The sequence below is a fragment of the Chenopodium quinoa genome, unplaced genomic scaffold, assembly GCF_001683475.1.
Source record: "Chenopodium quinoa cultivar QQ74 unplaced genomic scaffold, ASM168347v1, whole genome shotgun sequence".
NCBI lineage: Eukaryota > Viridiplantae > Streptophyta > Magnoliopsida > Caryophyllales > Amaranthaceae > Chenopodium > Chenopodium quinoa.
The window spans coordinates 4,999,496-5,023,242 of NW_018745286.1; positions in this window are offsets into that span (position 1 = coordinate 4,999,496).

Here is a 23,747-nt window from a genome sequence, read left to right on the forward strand (position 1 = left end):
GTATAGGGTTCCTTCCCTCTGACCATTCAAACCTAAGTTGCTGTCTGACGTTGTAGATGTGTCTTCGGTTTGGATGGTCTTCTGGAAATTTCTCTAACACAGATGCTAATATTTTAGCAGGCTTGACTTGAGCATCACTCATTTCTTTCACAACTAGTTTCGCAGCAGGACTTAAGCCGCTCAGCTGTCGATGACCCTCTTCATATACTATCATCTCATAGCTGTGATACCCCCATTTAAAGTAACCAATCACTTCCCAACCGTCACGACTCCGTAGTTGTCGAACCTTTACTCTGAACTCACACCCAAAACCTTTCCGCTTTGTATCAAACCGAGTGGCTGTACGAAAATCTCTTTCTTCTCTTTTGCGATAACGGTCGCATCTCAAAATGTGATCCATTCTACCATCCCGTTGAGATTTATGAGTTACTACTACCAAGCAAAATCCAGCTGTAATTGCAACCAGTTTTTCCCAATCAATCGCTTGTTGAGCATCTTCGAATGGACCATCATGTCCAAATATCCCACTGTAATCATTTCCATCTCCACCATAATCCTGCATCAATTATATATTATAATAAATATTAATTCAAGCTTAAATTAATACATTTAACACAACATTAACACATAAATAATATCTACATTTTTAATTTGTAAATTTCATTTCTACATTTAACGGATAATACATTTAATTTCTATATTTACACGGAATTAACACAAAATTAAAAACATAATTATGAATAATATTATTCATACACATACAAATTTAAAACACAATCATTTATAAATGTATTCATACACATAAACAATTAAAGCATAATAATATACATTAACACAAATCTAATCACATCATAAATAAAAACATTAAATTATTAAACTTAATTTAAAAAAAAAACCGTTTTGAATTTTCAATTTTAAATAAAATAAAAAAAAAAAAAAAACCATTTCCAATTTTTTTTAAATAAAATTTCGATTTTTCAAACTTAATTTTTTAAAAAAAAACCATTCTGAATTTTCAAACTTAATTATTAAAAAAAACCATTCCGAATTTTCAAACTTAATTTTAAAAAAAACCATTTCGAATTTTCAAACTTAATTTTGAAAAAAGCCATTTCGAATTTTCAAACTTAATTTTAAAAAAAGCCATTTCGAATTTTCAAAAATAAAACAATTTCGAATTTTTTTTTAATACATTTTCGATTTTTCAAATTTTAAAAAAAAATAAATAAATACAACAACAAAATTAAAAAAAAATAAATAAATAAATAAATAAACAGCAGGGGCTGGCGCCTGGCAGGGCCGCCACAGCCACTGGACTGGCGCCTGGCCAAGACGCCTGTCTGGTGGTTCTGGCGTCTTGGCTGGACGCCGGTGCGGTGGTTCTGGCGTCTGGCTTGGACGTCCATGCTACGGTATAGGCGCCTGCGCCACTGTACGGCCACCTCTTTCAGACGCCGTTACGTACAACGTGAATTTTAACGGTGCTTTACCTCGTTTTCCTTCGACGACGACGTACCTCCGGCGTCCCCCGCATCTCCGGCCTGCCCTCCGGTCTCCCCCGGTGAGCTAGTACGGCTCCACATTTTTTAGATCGAGATATGTTCAATTTTAGAAAATGGGCATAATTGTCATACTAAGTCTAATTTGTGGGCTTTATATGGTAATTTGCGGGCGATGTTTAACAAATCCCTTTTAGAATTGTCCAGAAGCCAAAATCCACCTAGAAACATGTTTTTCGAGGGGTTTTTCATTTTTAACGAAAAATTTTAAATCTTTTAACCTTGATTAATTATTGCATGTTGAAGGTAGATTAAATGTATGGTTGCATCCCTAATCTACTGCAATTATAAACCTCATTAAGCATGTTTATGAAGTCATAATTGATGCTTAATTTGGTGTGTTCGTTTTTCACATAAACTTGAATTTTTAACATTGTTGCAAATAAATTGCTTCAAGTGTGAATGTTTATGGTGAACTTGTAAATTTTTTAAGTCCCTAATATTTCAAAGATCCAATCTTTAATTATTTATTTGGTTGGAATTTTGATTGCTAAATTCCATGTTGAGCTAATTTTTGGATTTAATCATTTTTGAGTTGATTAAAGTCCTAAAGTTCAAAACTTGTTATTGAAATTAAATTACTCTTCATGTTAGAAGATGTAATTTTTCAATTTTACACAAGTTATTGTTGGAAATTTTTCATTGGATGAAAGGGTTTAATTTTCCAACCCCTTTAATTTTGTCAAATCTCATTATTAATTTACATTTGATTAAATTAATTATGAGTGTAGCCCTTCAATTTTGTAGCATCAAGATAGACCTAAATTGATTTAGAGAATGGTTCTTGAACAATTTAGGCTTGTGCACTATTAAAATTGAACAATATAGAATTAATTTTATGTCACACATATGTCGGGGTTAAATTTCCAATATAATAGCACGCTAATCGATGTAAAATCACCCAAGCACCACCAAGGCCAGCCGGGCTACTCACGCAGCCCACATGTGGCTGCCTTGGTGCGCCTGGAGGTGCTCCCACCTCGAAATGATGCGGATGTGTGGCGGGCTAGGAGTGCACAATGGTGCGTGCTTGATGCTTGTGGTGCGTAGCTGCTGGAGATGCCCGCAAGTGCTGCTCGGCGGCAAAGCAGCGAGCCCCAGCAGACCAGCCACACACTACCAGCACGCATGCAAGCATGCGAGGCTTGCTGCGATGCGTGCTGGTGCCAGCAGGTGTGGCGTGCCTTGCCAGGCAGACTGCCTACGCCCAAGCACCTATTAGCCGAAACCTTGGTGCCTAGCAAGCCTAATCCCATGGCTACGATGCTAGGCACTTGGTTTAGAGTAGGCTGATTTTACGATGCATGGGCTATATGTTTTGCGAAGTTTTTCCGTTTTAATTATTTTACTTAATTTTTTTTTAACGATGCTAGGCCTCGATTCCTCCGGCACTTGCAAAATTAATTTTGACAAAATTTGGGTTAATCGGCTTATTTGTTTGGATTAATTAAGTTGGATGCGGAATTTAGTAGGAGGTTCGTGAATTCCATGAACTAATTGCATCTTAATCACATAAAATGTATGATAACATACTATTTGTTATGATTTTAGGGTGTTTTTGAACCTAGTTTACTTGATAAAATTTGTGTTTTGGTTCACTTCTACTCTATTATTATGCAATTTTTGTGTATCCTATGCTTCACGGGTTGTTGGTGTTTTTGTTGAGATTCTAGGTTCAAAAAAACGACCAAATGGAGCCCATGGATACAAAGCCGAGGTTAGAAGCAAGAAGATGGTTGAAAGAAGCCAAGGAAAGGAGCAATATAGAAGAAAAGATGGAAAAAAGGGCTTAGAAGACCCTGCACGGCCGTGCCAGACCTTGCACGTCCGTGCAGGAGGTTCTTGAAAGTTTCAACAAGCTGCCAAGGCCTGCACGGCCGTGCTTAATTTGGCACGCCCGTGCAGAAGAGGCTGCACGGCCGTGCCAGACCTTGCACGTCCGTGCAGGAGTGCTCCAGAAACTTAGAACATTCTGCCAAGGCCTGCACGACCGTGCTTAATTTGGCACGCCCGTGCAGATGTAGCTGCACGTCCGTGCCAATATCTGCACGTCCGTGCGGAGCTGCTCGATTCTTAGCAGTACGTTCTGCCTCAATTCTGACCCCTCTACACGTCCGTGCCGAATCTGGCACGACCGTGCTTATGCTTGCACGTCCGTGCCGAATCTGGCACGCCCGTGCGGACCTGCAGTCAAGCCCGATTCTTGTTTTCTCCGTCCTTTTTATTTGGGGGTCTTATAAATACCCCCTTTGAGCTCATTTGTACGGACTATGCAGTTTTTTAGAGCTTTCCTCTTAGTTTGTAGTCTTAGAACATGAAATTCTCAAATCATTAGTTAGTTCTTAATTATTAGCTTGAAAGTATTCAAATTCAATCATTGTAGAAGACAAAGTCCACCATTGTTGCTCACTTTGAAGCTTCATAGTAACCATTTCTTACTCATCTTTTCTACTTCTTTTTACTTTGTTGTTGATTACTCGCTTAATTCTTGCATGCTTAGATTGTTAATTAGCTTAATCCTTAGTTTGAACTTGTTCATGAATTGCTTGAAACCTGTAATTGCTTTAATCTCCATGGGTTGTGAGTAGTCCAATTTCTAGGGTTTGGGCAAAACCCTCAATGTAGTCACTAATTACTTGTTGCATGTGCTAATTTGGTTATTGTGGGATGTTAATTAGTTGTGCTTAAGTGGTTTAATTGCTTAGTTCTTGTATATGGCCATTGCTAGAACTATTTATCCAAGCTTTCTCAACGAAGGATCGAGAGATGAACTTGAGTTAGCTCCCTTATGCTTGATTGACCCGAAATGCCATGAGAATAGGGATTACCGGTCAAGGGAATGTTTATGTCATCGTTATTATGCTTTAACACTTGTTTTATGCTATGTAACCACGAGAGTAGGTTGTATTCATGATTTAAGTAATCCCTCTAGCTTGAGAGAGTAGTTGGGTGCTTTAGATGACTTCCCCTAATTTATCCCATTAATTTACCTTGATTGTTGCATGCTAATTGTGATTTGTGATGAAGTTGAGTGGTATAACCCAAGCCCTAGATTCCTCTTAATATTGTTAATCTCCTCTTAGCTTTAGTTGATGAATTAGAAGAAGTTACTCAAAACCAACCCAATTTAGAATTCATTTAGATTATTTAAACGGTAGTACTCGGTGGTTGATTCAACGCCTCTCTTGGGTTCGACCCTTTCTTACCCTTACTATTGTTAGTGAGACCAAGATAGGAATTATTATCTTTGGTAGGCTCGACGACGGCCTATCAAATTTTGGCGCCGTTGCCGGGGAGGCAAAGTCACATTGAATGTATTATTGTTGAATGAGACTAGATGTGTGTATATGTATAGTAGTTTTCTTACCTTAATTTTTGTTTATGTGTGTTTAACTTGTGATAGTCATTGCTAACGTCTTCCTTAGCTTTGTTTGACTTTGCATGACACGAAAGAGTAAGCAATCACCGCTTATTTCCGTTGATCTAGAGCTAAATAGGACTTTGAGAAACGTGAGGAGACTCTTGCAAGGCACACCCGAGTTTTCCATTGTATATTCGGATTCCGATCCGGAAGAGGTTTTTGGAGCTAACGAAGAAGATAACATGGGAGAGAATCCTCCTCAACCATTGTTAAGAGACTATGACCACCCCAACGCATTCCAACTTCGGAGTGGCATACGTCTTCCCACCACGAATGCAAACAACTTTGTGCTTTCACCTCAACTCATCCGTATGATTCAAAGCGATCAATTCGGAGGTAGTCCTCATGAGTGTCCTTTTACTCATTTGGACAACTTTCTTGAGTTGTGTACAACCATCAAGCAAAACAACATTTCGGAAGAGTTCATCCGTATGCACATGTTTCAATTCTCCCTCCGTGATAAAGCAAAACATTGGTTGAGAACGGTTGAAGAGGGATCATTGAGTACATGGGACGAAGTCACTAGAGCCTTTCTTGGAAAGTATTGTCCTCAGGAAAAGACCGCCGAATTAAGAAGAAAGATCACCAATTTCAATCAAGACATTGATGAAACATTGAGTGAAGCTTGGGAGCGTTTCAAAGATTATACAAGGAAATACCCCCACCATGGTTTTACATCATGGATCATTGTACAAAGCTTCTATGACGGTCTTACTCCTATTTCAAGGGCCAACCTTGATTCCGGGGCCGGTGGTAGCCTCAAAAAGCTATCGGTGGATGATGCATATAAGATGATTGAAGAAGTGGCCAAGCATTATGCATATGGAGGTGATCGAAGGCAACCTCAAACAAAGAAGGGCGGAATTCATGATCTTAGTGCAATAGATCTTATTACATCAAAGTTTGATATGCTAGCTCACAAGTTAGATCAAGCCACCCTCACACCCTCAAGCTCTTCCTCACAAGTCATGTCTTGTGAGACTTGTGGAGGAAATGATCACTTATCCTCTTATTGCAACTCAACAAACCAAGAGCAAGCGGCGGAAATTGGGCAAAGGAATGAACAATATTCCCAACCCCACAATCAAAGTTGGAAGCCCCAACAAAACACGGGATGGAAGCAATATAACCAAGGCCCCGCACAAAATAACTACAACCAAAATCAAGCCCAACCTCAAAACCACTACTCATTCTCAAAACCAACAAGCTCCATACCGCCATCCTAACCAAAGGGATCAAAACCACCAAAGATCACAATATAACCAACCCGCTCCTCCTCCTCCACCTCCTCAAAAGACTAGCCTTGAGTCCGTTCTTGAAACTTTCATGACTCAACAAATAAGGAACAATGCGGATATGAATGCAAACATCCAACAACTCCAAGCACATAATAAGATAATGGAGAGCCAATTGGCTTAAATTGCACAATAAGTTGGAAGTTCGTCCTCCAATCCTAGTGGTCACTTTCCAAGCTCAACGGTAGTGAACCCGAAGGAGCAAGCTAAGGCTATTACCTTGAGATCGGGAAGAGGCTATGAGGGCCCGGTTATGAGTGAAGAGGAGCCACAAAAGAGAGATGAGGGAGTTGTGGTCAGAAGTGAGTATGATTTTGAAAATGAAGTAGTTGAAGTTGAGAGAAAAGAGAAAAAGAGTGATGAGGGAGCCACAAAGAAAGATGAGGGAGATGAAGAAAGAATAGAAAAGCCCCCTATGAGAGTATATAAGCCCCCCATTCCGTTTTCTCATAGAATTGTAGAGAAGAAGTTGAATGAGAAGTTTTCAAAATTTCTTGAAGTCATGAGAGGACTTCAAGTGAACATCCCCTTTCTTCATGCTATGTCACAAATGCCTACCTATGCAAAGTTTTTGAAGGATTTTCTATCCAACAAGAGTAGGCTTGAAGAGATTGCAACCATATCCCTTCGTAAGGAGGTGAGTGCAATCATTCAAAACAAGCTTCCCCAAAAGCTTGGTGACCCCGGTAGCTATGCAATACCGGTGAAGATTGGAGATTTGGAAGCTATGGATGCTTTATGTGATCTTGGGGCAAGTGTGAGCTTGATGCCCTATTCTATTGCAAAGAGCTTGAAAGTTGGAGACTTGAAACCAACAAGAATGTCCTTACAACTAGCCGACCGCACGGTTAGGTTACCTTTGGGGATTCTTGAAGATGTGCCGGTTCAAGTTGGAAGAGTATTTGTGCCATGTGATTTTGTAGTAATGGAGATGGAAGAAGATTCAAGAGTACCCCTCATTTTGGGGAGACCATTTTTGAACACCGCGGGAGTTGTGATTGATATGAAAGAAGGAAGATTGACTTTAAATGTGGGAGATGAGAAAATTTCATTTTCATTCTCACAAACTTTGAAAAAGCCATTGATTGATGAAGTTCATACAATTGACACATTGGAGCGGGACTTAGAAGAGTTCCGAGAAAGATTGTATGAAAGAGATCCTTTACAAGCTACCCTAACGGGAAGCTTAGTTGAGGAGGGTGAAGAAGCAAGGGGGTATGATCTCTTACTCAACCAACCATTGGTCCACGATGTGATGAAATTTGAAGTGCTTAACGTGGAGGCAAAAGAGGAGAGGACTACGCCTCCTCCTAAGGTTGAACTTAAACCCCTTCCCCCTCTACTTAAATATGCTTTTCTTGATTATAGTGAGAGTTATCCCGTTACTGTCAATGCTAAGCTCGATGACACCTCTCTTGAGAAACTCCTAGTTGTTTTAAGGGAGTATAGAGATGTCATTGGGTACAAAATTGATGACATTAAGAGGATAAGTCCCACCATATGCATGCATAAAATTCTACTTGATGATGATCATGCTTCCTCGATTGAGCACCAAAGAAGGCTCAATCCCAATATGAAGGAACTGGTGAAAAAAGAAGTTTTAAAACTTCTTGAGGCGGGCATAATCTACCCTATCTTCGATAATAAGTGGGTTAGCCCGGTTCAAGTTGTGCCTAAAAAGGGAGGCATGACCATCATAAAAAATGATAAGGGTGAGACCATTTCTACGAGGTCGGTCACCGGGTGGAGGATGTGCATTGATTATCGAAAATTGAATAAATCCATCCGAAAAGACCACTTCCCACTCCCCTTCATTGATCAAATATTGGAAAGACTAGCATCACATAGTCATTATTGCTTCTTGGATGGATACTCGGGATTCTTTCAAATCCCAATCCAACCCGAGGACCAAGAAAAGACTACATTCACATATCCTTTTGGCACCTTTGCATATCGAAGAATGCCATTTGGACTTTGTAATGCACCTTCCACATTTCAAAGGTGTATGATGTCTATTTTTTCCGACATGCTTGAATCATCAATTGAAGTATTCATGGATGACTTTTCTGTTTTTGGTTCATCTTTTGACACTTGTCTTTCAAATTTGATAAAAGTGTTAAAAAGATGTCAAGAGGTGAACTTAGTTTTGAACTAGGAGAAATGTCATTTCATGGTAGAGGAGGGTATTGTTCTTGGTCATGTGATTTCTAGTAGGGGCATTGAGGTAGATCGTGCCAAGATTGAAGTAATTGAGCGCCTCCCACCCCCTACAAATGTGAAGGGGATAAGGAGCTTCCTTGGACATGCGGGTTCTTACCGCCGGTTCATAAAGGATTTTTTCAAAAATCGCAAAGCCGCTCACTCAATTGTTGGTAAAAGATGCCCCTTTTGTGTTTACTAATGATTGTTTGCTAGCATTTGATAGGTTGAAGGAGGCCTTAATTTCGGCTCCTATCATTCAACCCCCTAATTGGGAGCTTCCTTTTAAGCTTATGTGTGATGCTTCGGATTTTGCCGTTGGGTCTGTTCTTGGACAAAGGAAGGACAAGAAGCTCCATGCTATCTATTATACTAGCAAAACATTGGATGAGGCACAAAGGAATTACACAACCACGGAAAAGGAGTTTCTAGCCATTGTTCATGCAATTGAGAAGTTTAGGTCCTACTTGTTGGGCTCTAAGGTCATAGTCTTCACCGACAATGCGGCCTTGAAGTACCTCTTGTCCAAGAAAGAACCTAAGCCAAGATTGATACGGTGGGTCTTGCTCTTGCAAGATTATGATATTGAGATTAGAGATAAGAAGGGTGCCGAAAATGTTGTGGCCGATCATCTTTCACGGTTGCCTATCTTTGTAGGTGATCTTGATAACTTGCCAATTGATGATTCATTTCCGGATGATCGACTATTTGCTATCCTTCAAGCACCGGCACCATGGTTTGCGGACATTGCAAACTACTTGTCTTGCTCTATTCTTCCTCCCGACCTCACCTATCAACAAAAAAAGAAGTTTCTTCATGATGTTCGCCAATACTTTTGGGACGACCCCTTGCTCTTTAAACAAGGTGTTGATGGCCTTATTAGAAGGTGTGTCCCGGATGATGAGATTGAAAGTGTTATCACAATGTGTCACTCCTCGCCTTGTGGAGGACATATGAGTGCTAACAAAACTTTGGCAAAGATCTTACAATGTGGTTTCTATTGGCCTTCAATGTTCAAAGATGTGTGGGGTGTAGTGAAAGCTTGTGACCGGTGTCAAAGGACCGGAAATATTTCAAGAAGAAGTGAAATTTCGTTGAACAACATTCTTGAGTTGGAGATTTTCGATGTATGGGGCATAGATTTTATGGGGCCTTTCCCGACCTCTTTTGGGAATAAATTCATTCTTGTGGCCTTCAATTACGTGTTAAAGTGGGTAGAAGCGGTTGCATCTCCTACGAATGATGCTAAGGTGGTGGTCAAACTCTTCAAGAAGGTCATTTTTCTGAGGTTTGGGGTGCCACGTGCCTTCATTAGTGATGGAGGTTCGCATTTTGCAAAGCGGTCCTTCCAAGCTCTTCTTGGGAAGTACGGTGTGAGGCACAAGGTGTCATTGGCTTACCACCCTCAAACAAGTGGTCAAGCTGAGATTTCAAACCGGGAGATAAAGGTGATCCTAGAGAAGACGGTGGATAGGTCTAGAAAGGATTGGTCTACGAAGCTAGATGATGCTCTATGGGCCTACCGCACCGCATTCAAGACTCCCATTGGCACCACCCCTTACAAGCTAGTATATGGGAAATCATGCCATTTACCGGTAGAACTTGAGCATCGTGCTCATTGGGCTATTAAAACGTTGAACTTTGACCTTCAAAGTGCCGGTGAAAAGAGGTTACTTGACCTCCATGCCTTGGAAGAGCTAAGATTGGATGCATATGAGAATGCACGGATCTACAAGGAAAAGACCAAGGCTTGGCATGACAAACATATCAACAAAAGAGAGTTCAAGGAAGGTGACAAGGTCCTACTATTCAATTCCCGGTTGAAGTTGTTTCCGGGTAAGCTAAAATCAAGATGGAGTGGACCTTTTACCGTCAAGAAGGTGTTCTCGTATGGTGCAATCGAAATTTCCAAGGAAAATGGTGAACCGTTCAAAGTAAATGGCCAAAGGCTAAAGGCGTACTTTGACAGTTTTGTGAATGAAGAGGCAAAAGTTGTTCACCTTGATGAGTTCGATATTCCTCACTAACATTTGATCCCGCAATGTCGTCAAGCTAGTGACGTTAAAGAAGCGCTTCCGGGAGGCAACCCGAGTTCCTCACTCTCTCTCAATTATTATTATTTCATTTGTTTTATTTTTATTATTACTAACCCTTTTTATATATATATATATATCTTTTGTAGGTATTTATTAAAAACAAAAATGGGAAAGCAGAAATCGTGCACCATCAGGTATGCACGGACGTGTAGAACATCGCACGTCCGTGCAGATGAAGGCAGAACCAGACAGAAAATGGATAGCTGAAATCTGAAGCTTCGCACGTCCGTGGCAAAAATCAGCACGACCGTGCCAACCTCTGCACGTCCGTGCAATCGAAGACAAAAGAGGCTCCTATTTCGCCAGAAATCTGCACGTCCGTGCCAGTACCTGCACGTCCGTACAGATTCAATTTGAACAGCAGCACGATTCTCATCAATTAAAAAAAAAAAAAAAAACAAAACAAAACTTACAGTAAACCCACTTTTTCCAGTCCTCTTTCACACTCAAACTCTCCTTCCTCCTCCATACTCCATACTCCATTCTACTCCTATTTCTCCATTCCTTATTCTCACCCTTCAAACTCCATTTTTCACTCAAATCCCTACTCTAAACTACAATTTTCACTCCTCTTTCAACACTCTTCACAAATTACTACCCCTTTTCACCATCAAAACCCCAAAATACCAAAATTTCCTCAAACCCTAACTTTCAAAATTGATTTGGGGGTTTCTTGAATTTTGATTCTTTAAGCAAATTGGGTGAACAAGGGCCTTCAATCAACAACAAGGAGTACTAGAAAGGTTCATTTGCGGGTTCTACACCCACGACGTTCTTGGTATAATCTTTCTAATCTCAAGCTCTTCCTATATAATTTAAATGCTTGTTGGTTGATATTATGAGTAGTAATAGTTGAAATTGTTAACATTTTGTTAAGTAATTGTGATTATTGTTAGTTTAGTAGTATAAAAAAAAATTTGGGTGAATTGTGAGCATTGAAATTTTGGTTGGTGATAGGTTTTTGTGAGTATAGATGCTTTTGGTGTTGGATTGTTGAATTGTTGTTGGTAAATTGTGAGCACTGACAATTTTGGTGTTGGATTGTTTGAATTGATAAGATCATTGTTGGTAAATTTTCGGGCTTGTTCTTGTTGTGTGTTGGTTAGATGGAAGACTTAGAGCTTGTGTGTTTTAACTACTTGTTCATTAGGTGTTGTGCTTGCTTGAAGTGTTCTAAAAAATTTTGATCATGTCAAGAAGAAACCAACCAAGAAACACCTCATCCGCTAGGCTTAGAAACCCTCCACCTCCATCAACCATCGAACCACCGCAAGTGGACACCTTAAGTATTGTCTTTAATAATTCGGATTTCATGGACAACTACCTAAGAATTAGTAGGAGAAGAATTCGGCCAACAAAATTTTACAACCATGAGGTAGCCGAAGCCTTGGGTGTAGAGAATGATGTTAGACAACTTTTTTTTCAAACCGGTGTCCCAAATTGGTTAGAAATGCATGCTAACACCTATAAACGGCTTACCTTAGAATTCCTCTCCTCACTATATGTCCACCGAGATAACCGCAACAACCCCCGTTACCTGACCTTCCAATTGATGAACACCCATCACAAGATGACCATAGAACAAGTAAACCAAGCATTTGGGTGGCCAACGGATGGCAAATTCGGACCTAAGGATAAGCCTTCCCGAAAGCATAACCCGGGATCTTTTTGGAGAAAAATCACCGGCCTATTTACTAGAGATCCTAGGACCGACAAGGCCACGGCCATATTACACCCCGCCTTTAGACTATCCTAGCGCCTAATAGCTAATACTATTTTTGCTAGGGGAGATAGTTTGGGTGTAGTTTCTAACCGTGAGTTGCTTTTTCTTTGGCACTTGCGTGAGGGTGACGAAAGGTTGAACTTAGGGGCTTGGCTTGTAGACCACCTAGATGACATATCCTCGGGGAGTGGAGTGATAACAATTGGGGGGATGATCACTATTATTGCTGCTTTTCTTGATCTTAATTTTGCAGATTTGGAGATCATTCCCGGACCAACGACGCTTGACATCCGCTCCCTCAAGGCTATGCATTGGTTGGAGGAAGATGAAGAGGGTAGGACCTACATGTGGATGGTAAGTAGGCGCCCCTATGCAACTTTGCCAAATCCGGAAGCCACGGTTATTTACGACCCCGAGAATTGGGTCTTTGAGCCGGATTTTGAGTGGATTCCGGGTGGAGAAGATGACCAAGCCCAAGGCGGTGAGGAACAATTTCAACAACAACAACAACATCATCAACAATTTCAACAACATCAACACCATCAACAATTTCAGCAACAGCAATTTCATCAACAACACGAGTTCCAACAAAGGGACCAAGAGGATTACCAAGATCAAGGTGTGGGTGAAAACAACCCATACCTCTCTTTTGAGCAGCAAGTAGCCAACATGAATGCGAATTTTGCCCACATAACCACCGAATTTGAGACCTTAAGGAAATCAAACAAAGACATGAGGACTTCTTTTGACAATATGAGAACAAGTTTCGAAAGTCTCAGATCGGAGTTGGGCGATTTCCGCACTGTGTACCGGTATCTCTACCCAGGGGGCTCAAGCTCCCAAGGGGGCCCGAACCAATGAGTTAGTTTCTTCCTCCCCTTCTCTTTGTGCTTGTATTGCTTTAACATTGGGGACAATGTTTATGATAGCTTGGGGGGGAAGTGTTCTCTCATGTGTCATTGGTTCGTGTTGTGTTTTCGTGTTTCCATGATTGAGTTTGCATGTTGTTTATTCCCATTCCCTTCTTCCCTAACATCCAAATCCTTTAAATCCAAATTTGCTCCCTTTGAAATCCAATACCCTAAATCCAAATTTCTTATCTTGTGAATACCTCTCTTATCTTTTTATTTAGATGTATAGTTTTTTTTTTATTTTTATGCTTATTTTAGCTAGCCTAATGCTGTAATTTTTCATTTCTTACTCCAAAAAAAAAAAAAAAAAAAAAATAGGAAAACGAAAAAATATTGAAAAATGAAAATTGCCCAAGGATGAAACTCAAATGACGACGCTAATATGTTTTGCTTGCTTGACTCTTGAGTGATGAGTAAAAGTTCTTTTAGAAGGGTGTATGCAAGAGTTGGGACCATTTAGAGGTCTATTAATCCTGGTTGCATTAGTGTATATGAAATGAAAGCCGATGAATGCTCAATTGCACGTCTAGCATAGGATATTGTCAAATTTGCCCAAAGTAGGATATGTTTGAATCAAATTGCGGTCCCTTGTGCCTTAATGTGCCTCCTCTCCTCCCCGAAATGAAACTCTATTAAGGAATTAGCTCTACTTGTATTATGTGTAATAAGTGGCATAATAAGCCACACGTTTCGAATAAAGAAAGAGTCGCTCACAGTTAAAAGAGGCGAGGGCAATAATGTAAAAAAAAAATAGAAAAGAAGGGAGAACAAAAACTTCCCCAAAATTCTCAAAATTTTGATTTTCTTTTCTTTAGAGGTCAACTTGTGAATGCCTCCCACACATTGTCGAATATGTTGTTTATTGTTTCTTGTGAAATTCCCGAGTTAGAGTGTAATTAAGGGGCCTTGGGTGTGCATTTTGGGAGGTGGACTAGCATTTTGAGATTTTATAACCGAAAGAGGGCTTGTTACAACTTTGGAATATCTAGATGTGCTCTAATGAACTAGTAAAAGGTCTAAAGAAGTATCCTAATGCAACCTTGCTTAGTTTCCCTCTTTGCCCCCAACTCAAGTGCACATTTATATGATTGGTAATCCTTGAAAGTTGCTCACTTGACTTGCTTGCGATTTATATCCCAATGAGTTGACTTGGGTGATAAAAATATTGGAATTTGTGTAGTTGATAGTTTTGTCATGGTCTGTGTGAGTTGTGGGTTAAGCTCAATGGAAACCCTCACGAGATAAAAACTCGTCCTCTAAGGCGACTTAGAGGTTTAAATTGCTTCTCACTTGTGCTAAAAGTGATGATGATTGTCACCATGCGGATTTGTTTATTTATGCTTCCTCCTTGTTGCCTCTCCTTGGATTGATGTTAGCAAATTGTTTTCCTCCTTTGGTTTGACATGTTTGTTTTGCTCGAGGACGAGCAAAAGCTTAGCTTAGGGGGATTTGATAACTTTCTATTTGTTATGATTTTAGGGTGTTTTTGAACCTAGTTTACTTGATAAAATTTGTGTTTTGGTTCACTTCTACTCTATTATTATGCAATTTTTGTGTATCCTATGCTTCACGGGTTGTTGGTGTTTTTGTTGAGATTCTAGATTAAAAAAAAAACGACCAAATGGAGCCCATGGATACAAAGCCGAGGTTAGAAGCAAGAAGATGGTTGAAAGAAGCCAAGGAAAGGAGCAATATAGAAGAAAAGATGGAAAAAAAGGGCTTAGAAGACCCTGCACGGCCGTGCCAGACCTTGCACGTCCGTGCAGGAGGTTCCTGAAAGTTTCAACAAGCTGCCAAGGCCTGCACGGCCGTGCTTAATTTGGCACGCCCGTGCAGAAGAGGCTGCACGGCCGTGCCAGACCTTGCACGTCCGTGCAGGAGTGCTCCAGAAACTTAGAACATTCTGCCAAGGCCTGCACGACCGTGCTTAATTTGGCACGCCCGTGCAGATGTAGCTGCACGTCCGTGCCAATATCTGCACGTTTGTGCGGAGCTGCTCGATTCTTAGCAGTACGTTCTGCCTCAATTCTGACCCCTCTGCACGTCCGTGCCGAATCTGGCACGACCGTGCTTTTGCTTGCACGTCCGTGCCGAATCTGGCACGCCCGTGCGGACCTGCAGTCAAGCCCGATTCTTGTTTTCTCCGTCCTTTTTATTTGGGGGTCTTATAAATACCCCCTTTGAGCTCATTTGTACGGACTATGCAGTTTTTTAGAGCTTTCCTCTTAGTTTGTAGTCTTAGAACATTAAATTCTCAAATCATTAGTTAGTTCTTAATTATTAGCTTGAAAGTATTCAAATTCAATCATTGTAGAAGACAAAGTCCACCATTGTTGCTCACTTTGAAGCTTCATAGTAACCATTTCTTACTCATCTTTTCTACTTCTTTTTACTTTGTTGTTGATTACTCGCTTAATTCTTGCATGCTTAGATTGTTAATTAGCTTAATCCTTAGTTTGAACTTGTTCATGAATTGCTTGAAACCTGTAATTGCTTTAATCTCCATGGATTGTGAGTAGTCCAATTTCTAGGGTTTGGGCAAAACCCTCAATGTAGTCACTAATTACTTGTTGCATGTGCTAATTTGGTTATTGTGGGATGTTAATTAGTTGTGCTTAAGTGGTTTAATTGCTTAGTTCTTGTATATGGCCATTGCTAGAACTATTTATCCAAGCTTTCTCAACGAAGGATCGAGAGATGAACTTGAGTTAGCTCCCTTATGCTTGATTGACCCGAAATGCCATGAGAATAGGGATTACCGGTCAAGGGAATGTTTATGTCATCGTGATTATGCTTTAACACTTGTTTTATGCTATGTAACCACGAGAGTAGGTTGTATTCATGATTTAAGTAATCCCTCTAGCTTGAGAGAGTAGTTTGGTGCTTTAGATGACTTCCCCTAATTTATCCCATTAATTTACCTTGATTGTTGCATGCTAATTGTGATTTGTGATGAAGTTGAGTGGTATAACCCAAGCCCTAGATTCTTCTTAATATTGTTAATCTCCTCTTAGCTTTAGTTGATGAATTAGAAGAAGTTACTCAAAACCAACCCAATTTAGAATTCATTTAGCTTATTTAAACGGTAGTACTCGGTGGTTGATTCAAAGCCTCTCTTGGGTTCAACCCTTTCTTACCCTTACTATTGTTAGTGAGACCAAGATAGGAATTATTATCTTTGGTAGGCTCGACGACGGCCTCTCAATGTTAAACAACTTTGACTAGTTTTAATTAGGCACGTTAATTGGAATAACCACCTAAGTTAGTTACTAGTTCGCGCGCGTTATGCATTGTTACTTGTTTTCGTTGTAAAATGCATGGGCCATTCACATATAGTGATTACGATAGTGGGGCCCGATTACGATAGTAAATACGGACTGCGATCCGTTATGTATTTTTGTAAATCTAAATATGGTCTGCATACCGTTGCGTATTTTTGTACCTTAATATTTAGATTAATCCTAGTCGTAGTTGCTAGTAATTGCATTTTTGGCGGGGATGTCTCAAGACGGCGTTTCTAGAAGACGAGCCAAGATGGTGCATCAAAGACCTTTGAAGATTTGAAGATTTCAAGGGGTCATGCTAGTTGCCAAATGCATCTTATTTCATGTTTTCTATATATAATTATACTTATATATATGTGAATGATATGTTAGATGCATGTTTAGGATTTCAAATGTTGCGATGATTAATTAAGTTCACTTAAATCAACCAACATAGAAACCCTAGGTCCCTATAATTTTGAGCCAAATCTGACATTCCAAGAGCGACATTTACCGAACTAATGCGCGTGGTGATGGGCTACGCCAAAGCGAGACATCACCGCTTCCCTAGGAACGTAAGTTATACTACGTATACAAGTCGTCTTGGTTAAGCTCAACGATATCGGTAAGGAGTCCTTAGATGTCGTGGCAATGGAGTTAAAATTTCAAGGAAGCATTAGATGCGACGTTTTATCAAACCAAGAGTAGCTTGGAGCTATTAGCAATTGGATTGCTTACCCTAAAATATTAAGTGTTAAGACAAGCCAAAGCATGCTTAATCACTTTTTGATTTTTGGGATCTTGGAATCATTTTATTCTCGCCTAAAAGGGACTAATGTTAATGCGTGGATAAAATGCTCAATAAGATTGAAAATTTGCATGAACGCTTTAAATTTCAAACTTATTGGTTTATGAATGGTTTTTCATTTCAAATTCTTTCAATTGTAGAAACATGTCTGCAAGTAAATCAAACAACAACTCTATGTGCCCGGAACTCCCCGACAAGTTGGCTTTTAGCCTTAACTTGGTCAACTTCAAGGAATGGGAGGAGGAACTCAGGAAAACTCTTCGGAATTGCTCCTTGGAGTACACTCTTGATACTCCCATTCCAAGCTTCTTCTCTAAGGGAATCATGAGCGATGAGGCTCGTGATAAATGGTATTCTGATTGCAAGAAAGTCACACATCTAATGGCTAATTCCATCCCGGAAGATTGGAAGGAAAAGCTCTCCTTCTATTTTCCGGATATTTTCCTCAAAGCACTTGAGGATGTTGTCAATGTAAGAGTCACCAAGAGTGACAATGGCAACTATGATGGACTAGTGTTTGATTTGACTAGGTCACTCTCAAACATGAAGATAAAGCCACCGGATGTGGGTTGTCTTGCTAAGGAAAGGCGCCGACTTGGGTCAAGGGTCTACAATACCAAATTGAGACCCGGTATGCCCCTCTGACCTCATATGGTTGGAATGACTAGGCTCTTCAAGCACATGTTGCTTCTCGGAATATCATTGGAGGATGAGATGGAGAGACATATCTTTCTTGCTTCACTCCACTCGGGCTATGATGCACTTAGAGTGCATATAGCTGCGGGAAAGGAGACACGCTCTTTAAGAGAGGTGGTGCAATTTCTTAGCCGAGCCACCTCCTATGGAGCGATCGAGAGGCCCTTGAGAGCAAGGAAGAGGGAGTTCAAGAACAAGGCAAAGATGTGATACTTCTATTGTGGTGGGCAAGGCCACTACAAGAGGGAATACAAGCTCTTTCGAAAGGATGAGGAGGAGAGGAATTTGGCATCTGCCTCGGGTATCTTCATTAACACTTGTGTATAAAGCTATTCATAGGTATTGGATACCATGTGTAACTGACTTTATGTTTCCTTTTCGGGAACCAAGTGAGAGGGCATCACAAGTGAGAGGGTATTGGATACCATGTGCATCGACAAGCGGACGACAAAGATGATCCTTTGATCGTGCTTGAAGGCACATTTATTTTTTCTATGGCTTGTAATTAAACATTGGTTGTTTCTCATGCTTTTGAACATACTCTTGATCTATGGTGTTGGACACCAAGTTATTTTGATCACAAGACTTAAATCAATGGTTGGTTTTTTGAAATATCTTGTTTATATGTTCTATAGAATTGCATATGTTTAGACAAATTAATGATGCCGCCAAAAGAGCTAAGACCATTGAGTAGAATCAAACCTACTTGTGGCATTGTCGTCTTGGCCACATTAACATCAAACACATCAAGAAACTTCTTCAAGAAGGTGTTCTTGACTCATTCAACTTGGAGTCGTTTGAAAAGTGCGAAGGATTTCCATTAGGCAAGATGATAAAGCAACCATTCTCCAAGTTAGGAGAAAGGGCAAGTGACTTATTGGGTCTAATACATACGGATGTATGTGGACCAATAAGTACACCCGCAAGGCAAGGTTATCGATATTTCATTACCTTCACCAACGACTATAGTAGATATGGTTATGTCTACCTTATGTCGAACAAAATCTAAATCTTTTGAGAAATTCAAAGAGTTTCAGAGTGAGGTTAAAAATCAACTTGGCAAGAAAATAAAAGCACTCCGATCACTTGAAAGAAAATGGTATTCTTTCAGAGTTGACACCTCCCGGGACTCCACAATGGAACAAAGTATCCGAACGGAGGAATCGAACCTTGTTAGATATGGTTTGATCAATGATGGGTCTTAGTGAGCTTCCTATCTCTTTCTAGGGACACGTACTTCTAATTGCGGCACTAACTCTTAACCGAGCTCCGTCAAAAGTTTTCGAAAAGACTCCAATGAATTATGGACGAAGAAACCTCCAATGTTGTCTTTTCTTAAGATTTGGGGTTGCGAAGCATATGTCAAGAGATTAATTTCTAACAAACTTCACCCAAAATCAGACAAATGTTTCTTTGTGGGCTACCCAAAAGAAACCAAGGATTATTACTTCTACAACAAATCCGAGAACAAAGTGTTGGTTGCTCGTGATGGTGTCTTTTTGGAGAAGGAACACCTTTCTAAAATGACAAGTGGGAGGAAAATCGAACTCGACAAAGTTCGAGAGGAAGAGCAACAAAGTCAACATGACAAAACTGACAATCAAATTGCTTTAGAAGCAGTTGTTGACATTGGTCAGAGTCAAACCGACAATGTGCAAAGTCGAACCGACAATGCAAATGCTCAACCTATTACCCTTCGTAGATCGCAACGGCCAAGATCTCAACCAGACAGATACCTTGGTATTGTCTTCACCAAAGATCAAGACATCCTAGTTATAGATGGAGATGAGCCAGTGACATACAAAAAAGCTATGACAAGCCCCGACTCTGCAAAATGGCAAGAGGCCATGAAATCCGAGATGGACTACATGTCTGAAAATCAAGTCTGGGACTTGGTTAATTTGCCCGAAGGTTATACACCTATCGGTTGCAAATGGATTTTCAAGTTGAAAATAGACAAAGATGGAAATATATCTATATACAAAGCTAGACTGGTGGCAAAAGGTTACAGGCAAATTCACGGAGTTGATTATGATGAAACCTTTTCGCCAGTTGCAATGCTTAATTCCGTCCGGATCATCCTAGCGATTGCTGCATATTACGAGTATGAAATATGGCAAATGGACGTCAAAACCGTCTTCCTTAATGGGATTTTGGAAAAAAACTGTGTATATGACACAGCCGGAAGGTTTTGTTGATCCGAGCAATGCCGGGAAGGTATGCAAGCTTAAGAAGTCCATTTATGGACTAAAGCAGGGAAGCAGAAGTTGGAATCTGCAATTCGATTAAGCTATTAATAAGTTTGGTTTTAATCAAGAATCCAAATGAGTCTTGTGTTTACAAGAAGGTCAGTGGGAGTGACATCGCATTCCTAGTCTTATATGTCGATGACATATTACTCATTGGAAACAACACTAAACTGTTAGAATCCGTAAAGGGCTGGCTTGGGAAGCGCTTTTCAATGAAGGACTTAGGAGATGCACAGTACATATTGGGCATCAAGATCTATTTGGATAGATCTAAGAGGATGATTGGATTGAGCTAAAGTACTTATATAGATAAGGTATTGGCACGATTCAACATGGAAGGGGCCAAGAGAGGGCACCTACCCTTTTCCCATGGCATAACTCTCAGCAAGAAACAGTGTCCATAGACACATGATAAGCGAGAGAGGATGAGTCAGATTCCATATGCTTCGCTTATTGGATCGATCATGTATGCCATGATATGTACTAGGCCGGATGTATCGTATGCATTGAGTGCTACGAGCCGATACCAATCAGACCCAGGAGAGGCGCATTGGACTGCGGCCAAGAATATCCTAAAGTACCTGAAAAGGAACAAGGATAAATTCCTGGTCTATGGTGGCTGTAATGATTTGGTTGTTGAAGGTTATACTGACGCAAGCTTCTTGACTGACAGAGACAACTCCGAGTCACAGTCAGGGTACATATTCTGCCTAAATGGAGGAGCGTTTAGTTGGAAGAGTGCTAAGTAAAGCACCACTACAGATTCTACAACTGAAGCCGAATACTTGGCAGCTTCGGAAGCAGCTAAGGAGGCAGTTTGGATTCGTAAGTTCATTGGTGAACTTGGTGTTGTACCCTCGATTAAGGGTCTAGTAGACCTCTATTGTGATAACAATGGAGCTATTGCTCAGGCCCGGGAGCCAAGGGAACATCAGAAGGTCAAACATGTCAAGCGGCGATTTCACATGATAAGCGAATGGAAATCTAAGGGTGAAATCAGAATTTGTAAGATTGGAACGGACGACAATGTAGCTGATCCTCTGACTAAACCTTTGTTTCAAGTGAAGCACAACAAGCACATTAAGGAAATGGGAATCAAGCATATTGGAGATTGGCTTTGATTTCCCTGTATAGATGTTTTAATCAAACTTGATGTCTTAATGTAAAACACTATGTTGAACCATTCAATTTTGGAGCAATTAAGTTTTCTACAAATTTATGATTACTCCATATCTATTTAATTATGGTTTAGAATTAAATAATGATTCCCAATCGATTTCTGAGAATATTCAAAACAAGGTATCAAGACCATGTCTTGGATAAAGAAACACCTGTTAAGTGAACATTGAATATTTTAATCGAAAATTATCCCTAATCGAGGTCATATAAACGATGGACGATTAATGACCACTTGAGATTAGTGTGTAATATGATTTATAGCACCGTTTGTTGTGCTACAAGGACATGATAGTCATAAATCATTTACACAGGTACTAGTTTGGAACTATACCGGATAGACCTATGAAAATGCTTTAAGAGATATCAAATCGTCATAAGTATATTTCTCATTGTAGCTATTGGAATTCCTCGACCATGAGTATTGCAAGTTCTCTTGTTTGAGTACTAGTCGTTTTGATGTTGTCAAACGTCTGCCGTAAATGGGGATTATAACGGAGACACTCAGGAGACTAGGTCCTCTTAGTAAGGGAAGCTTACAGTACAAGACTGGGAATGTCCCCCTATTAACAATAGGGAATATGTCTTTATTGTTTACAAGGCCTCTCGAAGAGCGAGACTGTGAAAATGCATGGCTGTGCTCAGATGGATTTTAGAAATCATCTGTTTATTCACAGTAAAACTCGGGAATCGAGAAACACTTCTGGACGTAATAAGGATGACGAATAATCTTACCTTATAGTTCATGAAGAGACATTAAGCGACATAGTAAAAGGGCTATAAACTAATTGCACACTTGTCCTGAAGGACAAGTGGGAGATTGAAAGGAATGGTGTCCTTCCAACAAGTGTATTATTCTGATGGAGGGTTTAGAATTATTAGAATGCTAATTCATCAATGAGGTCAAGTGATTGGAATGCCTAGGTGGAGGCCGCTTCCGATCAGTAATATATAATGTACAATTAATATTACAGCTTAATCTTGACTAAACCCTTCGGGTCGAACCCAATCAAACAACTTATCCGAGATGACAAATCAATCCAAAGGATTAGATGAGTCATCGGAGTATTACGAAAGACGTCAGATATCGAGCTTAGAGCGTCGAGACCGAGCGTCGCAAGTCGAGTCGAATTTAGAATTCGGCGAGACGTGAAATCAAACAAGCAACAAGTTCGAGCCTAGTCGTAGCTCCGCATTGGCCTAGCCATGTGAGTGCTAGGCTAGGCAAGGTCCCAAGCAATGCGTGCCTAGCTTCCCCTGGCACACGCACATCGCATGGCACAAGCATCGCAAGATGCGTGCATGCGTGTGGTGTGGCTGTGCATGGCTAGGCATGCTAGCATAGCAGCCCTAGCCATCGCAACATGCTAGGCCAAGCCCTACGCTAGCTCTCAAGCATCTCAAGGCCATTAGCATGCTAGGCTTGCTGGACCTTGCTATCGCAAGCAACGAAGGCAAGGTGCCTTGCGTGCTTGCTAGCGTGCTAGGGCCTAGCGCATAGCTAGCAGCAGCTTCGCACATCGCACAGCACCACGCACAAGCCAGCAGCGTGCTCGGCATGCTGGGTTGTGCGTGTGTGCTAGCAAGCAGTAGCCTCGCATAGTAACGCCTAGTAGCACCCACCAGGCAGCAGCGATGCATGCGTGCTGGCTGGTTATGTGTTGGCCGGCTGCGCATGCATTGCGGGCTGGCTGGCGATGTGCTAGCTGGCTGGTTGGGCTGCCAGCCTTGGTACTACACGCTAGTTGGCAGCCTTGGCAGCTAAGGCAGGCTGCCAGCCAGCCAAGTGGGAGTGTGTAGCGGTTTTAGTGTGGGGACCAGTGGTTGGTGTTTGCCTTGGGGAGCAAGGTGGGTTGGTCCCCTCCCTTGGTGGTCCTCATCTTCTCCCTCTCCTCCCATTGCCACTTGTAACTTGTTGATTGATTTTGCATTTCTATTTTGTTTTGACTAAAATAAATTAGGGAAAATGCAAATCTCCCACATTGATTGAGAATGGGAAATAAAGGTTCATTTCCCTATAAATACCCAAGTTTTGGGATTTGGGAAAAACACTTGAGTGGAACTAAAATGGCATCTCCTTAGAAAAGTGAGAAAACCTTAAGTTCGTAATACTCTAGTTTTTATTGGTCAAGTCCCGACTAACCTTCAGGACTAAGACCGTTCGGGTCGGGTTTGTGGGTATGGGCCGTTGGTGACTGTCGCGCTTGCGAGGTTTAGCTTCTCAAGTAAGAGCTCGGGTTCGAGTAAAGCACGCGTCAAGGGTAAGAATGTCCTTTCTCTTTCTCTTGTTTATTGTTTAATTATGTGATTGCATGCTTAGTTGCCTTAATTAGTGGGCGGGTCTTGGGCGG